The following is a 6,031-nucleotide window of genomic DNA, read 5'->3' as shown; positions in this document are numbered from 1 at the left end:
TCTTTGGTTTAGTATTTATCTCATCCAACTTGGTATCACTAATTAGTCACCATCAAGGTCGAAATTTTCGGGTTCGAGTCGAGTGCCCAACCTTTAGACAAATTAGACTCTTTTTTCCACTCTTGATTCTCGATCTATCTATTTCCTGCTTTATGTTTTCATGCATTAAAGGAAAACTAATTTTTAGGTCAAATAACTACTAAATTTGATAAATTAGAATATGCATGCGATTAGGGATGACAAACGGATGTACAGATAGCAATGGGTCGGGTCGGGTCAAGTTTTTGGGTCACCCGACTCGAGAAGAAAGGGTCCTCCACTCGTGATCTGACCCGACCCGATGAATTTAAGGTTTCACCCGACCCGACTCGAAATAATAATAAAAATATATTTTTATTCAATAAAAATATTAACTTAATTGAAAAAAGTATATATAGAGGGGTATTATTGTAATTATCCCTAAATATATATGATAAAATTATATATTTTTCGGGTTGGGTTGAATTTTTTCACCATAAATCCGACCCGACCCGAATAATGCATTTAAAAAAAATTCGACTTGAACTCAAATTTTTTTTAAAAAAATCTGATCTGATCAGGTCAGATTCGGGTTGAGTTACCATCCCTAAACGGATGGCGGGTGCGAACACTCTTTTCCTTATTCTCATGTTCTTTTATCTTTTTTAACGTGCGAACACTCTTTTCCTTATTCTCATGTTCTTTTATCTTTTTTAACCACTATATATACGGATAGGACTTTTAAATTCATATATGCAGTACATTCTTAAATCTATCTTTTTACTTACTGTCCAACTAGATATCCAATTAAATATATTTTTGATTATAAATTAATATTTTATTAAGTATTCGACTATTAAAAGTTATAAAATGATTTTTTGATTAAATAATGTTATTTTGTTGAATCTCTCGACTATTATAAGTTATAAAATGAACTGGACTATTGATTATATTTTAAATTCATCTTTTTCGTTAATCAATTGATTATGATATGATAAAATCTGATATTAAAATCTCAAACTACTATCATATTTCAGTAATTATGTTAACATCTAACTCAAACAATTCTTTTAATGGGAAAAGGATCAGTTTGAAACATAATGAATAATCGATAGATTATTTTGTAACTTTTAATAGTCAAGAGACTCAACAAAACAACATTTTATAATCGAAATATTATTTTGAAACTTTTAATAGTCAAGGGACTTACTACCTTGTAATCTAGGGACTATTTATGTATTTTACCCTTGATTTTAATGGTATTTTGTAAAAGTTTAATATAAAATAAGTGTTTAAACTATACTTGAAAAAAATTATCAATAAGAATGGACGCGAGAAGTAAAAATTTACATGATGATTAGAAATTACAAAATGATTCTTCAATTATTGAATGTTGATTTTTAAGTCATTCAACTATTAAAAGTTATAAATTGGTCACTTGATTATTGATTATCTTCTAAACTCGTTATTTTATGTTAAAAAATTGACGATTTTCTATGTTGGACGTTTACATGATGATTGATATATAATAATCGTTTGAGATTTTGAGATTATATTTTATCATATCACAGTTAGAAGATTAATGTTCAAATCAAAATGTCGTCAAATTTTTAACGAAAAATGACGAGTTTAGATTACAATGAACAATTAAGTGATTATTTTGTAATTTTTAATAATCAAAAGTATTTAATGAAATAATACTCTATAATTAGAAGATCATTTATGTGCTTTACTAAAAAAAATTATTGGATGAAGATGAAAAACTTGAAATAGTTCACTTTCTATCTCAATAGCATATTCATCACCCTCCATTAAATGCAATTGCACCCTCTCAATACATTCTGCAATAACTCTTCGCTGCCACAATATCATCCATCTGTTTCCCTTTTCCCTTTCTTCTTCTTCTTCTTCTTCATCATCATCATCATCATCATCATCTTTTTTTTCTTTTGTGTATCAGTCACCTTCTTGCCCTAAATAGACCCTAAAACTCATCTTCTTCCTCCAACTTTTCTAGGGTTCTTCTCCATTAGGTCAAAGATTTCTACGCAACTAAGCTTCTGCACAGTGTTTCACTCTTAGTTGTTCTTAAGTTCTTTCAAGTTGAAATCTTTACGTTAGACTCTTGGAGCATATATATATATATACATATATGTATATGAACAAGATTACTCGGCGCTTTTGGGATTCTGAAATATTTTGGCCGGAGTTATGAATCCGGCTAGAAACACGACGCCGATGATAAGTGGAAACGGGAATGTTAGAGGATTTGGAATCAGGTAATTCTTTTGCTAATCTTTTTTTTAATGAATTTGGTGTTCAAAATCCTTCTCGATATTTGAGAAACACTTGAACTCTTTTTTTTTCTTATATATATATATATATATATGTACAAAGACAGCCAAAAAATAAGCTTTGAGGAATCTTGAAGAAGTGTTCCAACATCCAAGCAAAATGATGGAAGGTGAACTTCATCTTCTTGAGATGACACAACACACTTCCGAAAGTGAACTTGCTCGAACGAGAGACGATGAATTCGAGAGTACGATGAAATCCGGTAACGAGAATGACCACGAAGTCGCCTCCGGCGACGATCAGAATCCTCGACCTAATAAAAAGAAGCGTTACCATCGCCATACGCAGCATCAGATCCAAGAAATGGAAGCGTAAGCAATAAAAACAAAACCCCTTTCGTTTCTTTGTCTTATGAACTTCCATTATTCTAGAATCGAATCGAGTCGGATCAGATTTTATAAAAAGAATGTACTTTTGTTCATAGTTTCTTCAAGGAGTGTCCGCACCCGGATGACAAGCAAAGGAAGGAACTTGGGCGTGAGTTAGGGTTAGGGCCCTTGCAAGTGAAGTTTTGGTTCCAAAACAAGCGTACCCAAATGAAGGTATATATATATATATATATATATATATATATATATATATAATAGGAATACTTTTGGCTTGAATTTTATAAATTCATCCCGTAATATAAAATCACGTTTCCGTCTCCGATTACAGACACAGCATGAGCGCCAAGAAAACACACAACTTCGAGCCGAGAATGAGAGGCTAAGGGCAGATAACACGAGGTTTAGGGAAGCTTTAAGGACTGCTTCTTGCCCTAATTGTGGAGGCCCTACTGCTGTAGGTCAAATGTCCTTAGATGAACACCATCTCAGGCTTGAAAACGCTCGACTAATAGAAGAGGTACCAAAATCATCTAATATCCCTTTCATCAAATTCTATATCTTAAAGATAGCTGCAAACTTTTTGAGTACCATGCACACAGATTGATAGTATATCAGCAATAGCTACGAAGTATGTTGGCAAGCCAGGGGTGAACAACCCTCTCCTTTCCTCTCCTATGCCGTCTCAACCTTTCGAATTCGGTGCGCAAGCCGGCACCACCGGTGAGATATATGGTGCCTCCGGGGATCTCTGTAGGTCGATAAGTTCACCTTTGGAGACAGATAAGCAGATGATAGTCGAGCTCGCGGTGGCGGCGATGGAGGAACTAATTCGAATGGCTCAGATGGGTGAGCCCTTATGGATGACCGGCCTCGATGGTACAACTTGTGTTCTTAATGAGGAAGAGTATATTAGAACGTTCCCTAGAGGAATTGGGCCAAAACCTAGTGGCTTAAAGTGTGAAGCTTCAAGAGAAACGGCTGTTGTTATCATGAACTATATCAACCTTGTCGAGATTCTCATGGATGTGGTAAATTTTTCACACTAAATATCCATTATAAACACCATGAAAATATGTGTTTCAAGCACTATATATATATATATATATATATATATATATATATATATATATATATATATATATATTGAAATTCAGCACCAATGGTCGACTGTGTTCTCGGGAATAGTTTCAAAGGCTTCAACTTTGGATGTTCTATCAACGGGTGTTGCAGACAATTATAATGGAGCCCTTCAAGTGGTATTAATCTAAAGTTTTAGTATGGTAGAGGGATCAAAAACATAATTTGACCTTCATTTTTTCATATATTTTGTTGCAACTTTCCATACCACTATTTAATTTTCTCAGATGGCAGCTGAATTTCAAGTTCCTTCACCACTTGTGCCCACTTGTGAGAGCTATTACGTGAGATATTGCAAGCAACATGCTGAGGGAACTTGGGCAGTGGTCGATGTTTCCTTGGATAATATACGCCCCGGTCCGACGATTAGATGTCAGAGACGACCGTCTGGATGCCTAATTCAAGAAATACCCGACGGGTAATCAAAGGTTACTTGGGTTGAACATGTTGAAGTGGATGATAGCGGCGTTCACAATCTTTACAAGCAACTCGTAAGCTCCGGCCGTGCTTTCGGAGCTCAACGTTGGATCGCAACTTTAGACCGGCAGTGTGAGAGGCTCGCGAGTGTTCCCACTAGCAACGTCGGAGGTAACAATAATAAAATTTCACTTCATCGCTTTAGAAACAGTTAAACTTTAACCTACTAAAAGCAGAGGGATTACATTAAAAGTTTCTGCATAGTGGAAGGACTAAAACTGTAATTAACCCCGAAGAAAACTACTACTAACACTCATGTTAGCTATAATTAGTGGTTGTTAATATTCTTCAACGGTGACATTAGTGATAACAAATCAAGATGAGAGGAAGAGTATGCTGAAGCTAGCCGAGAGGATGGTGATAAGTTTCTGCGCCGGAGCGAGCGCCTCAACCGTGCACACATGGACGACGTTATACGGGTGCCGATGATGTTAGAGTGATGACCAGAAAAAGTGTAGATGACCCCGGTAGACCACCTGGGATTGTGCTGAGTGCTGCAACATCGTTTTGGCTTCCCGTTTCACCGAAGAGCATATTCAATTTTACGAGAATTCTCGAAATGAGGTACGTCGACGCTCTTAAAGAACTCGATAAATTAAAAATAGAAGGATCAAATTTTCAATTTTGATAAAGTAAAAGGATGATAGTTGCATTTTAGTATGTTTTGAATGGCTTAATAATGAGGAATGGTCCAAAACATACAGTGGGATATTCTTTCAAATGGTGGAGTTGTCCAAGAAATGGCACACATTACCAATGGTCGGGACACAGGCAATTGTGTTTCACTACTTCGAGTAAACGTAAGTAATTTGTAAATGTTTTTTTTTTTCGATTTCATTTAATAATAATTCGATTCGATTAATCAATTTCGTAATCGTAACATTAAGTAAAATTTTGTGTAGAGTACGAATTCGAGCCAGAGTAACATGCTGATCCTTCAAGAGAGTTGCACCGACCCGACGGCCTCGTTTGTGATCTAAGCGCCGGTCGATATAGTCGAGATGAACATCGTCTTAAACGGAGGTGACCCTGATTATGTCACTCCTCTTCCTTCGGTTTCGCTATCCTGCCCGACGGATCAAGTGTTACGACAACAGCTTCAAGTGCCGATGGATTCATGGCCGGTGACCCGGCCTGCGGCTCCGGCGGATCGCTTCTTACGGTCGCGTTTCAGATTCTAGTCAACTCGGTTCCAACCGCGAAACTCTCTCTCGGATCGGTTGCAACAGTGAACAACTTGATTGCATGCACCGTTGAAAGGATAAAGGCTTCTTTGTCATGCGAGAATACATGAAACTAAATAAAGCTAAGGTATTTTTTAAGGGTAAATTGTACATTTAATACCTAAACTATCAATTTTGATCTGTTTTAATACCTAAACTTTAAAAAACGCGTAATTTACCCTTTTTCTTAATCATTTTCACTGATTTCAAAACATTGTTATTAATGCAGTGATGAATTGAAGACGGGGAGAAGTCAAGAGCACACCTGGTTTGGGAGCTAAGAAAATTCCAAGTTTCCTAAGAAAATTCATCAACTCTAGAGGTTCGGGAATTGACTTCCCCAAAGAGAGAAAATGAAGGGGTTCATTTTGTGTTTTAAATCGGTGAAATTAAATCTTACACCTCTACTTGTACCAGACAGTTCTCTTTTATCAATAATTTTTATTTCTATTTTTTAATGAACTAATTTGGATCAGATCGAACTAATTCGGA

General features: G+C 35.8%; 1 pseudogene; it reads left to right on the top strand.

Moving 5' to 3' along the window:
* The first annotated feature begins 2,449 nt into the window (after window positions 1-2,449).
* LOC120197182 lies at window positions 2,450-5,888 on the top strand (annotated as a pseudogene).
* The last annotated feature ends 143 nt before the right edge of the window (window positions 5,889-6,031 follow it).

Source organism: Hibiscus syriacus, unplaced genomic scaffold, assembly GCF_006381635.1.
Source record: "Hibiscus syriacus cultivar Baekdansim isolate YM2019G1 unplaced genomic scaffold, ASM638163v2 tig00117047_pilon, whole genome shotgun sequence".
NCBI lineage: Eukaryota > Viridiplantae > Streptophyta > Magnoliopsida > Malvales > Malvaceae > Hibiscus > Hibiscus syriacus.
Note: the sequence above shows the minus strand (reverse complement) of the source record. Positions and strands in the feature narration are given on the sequence as shown.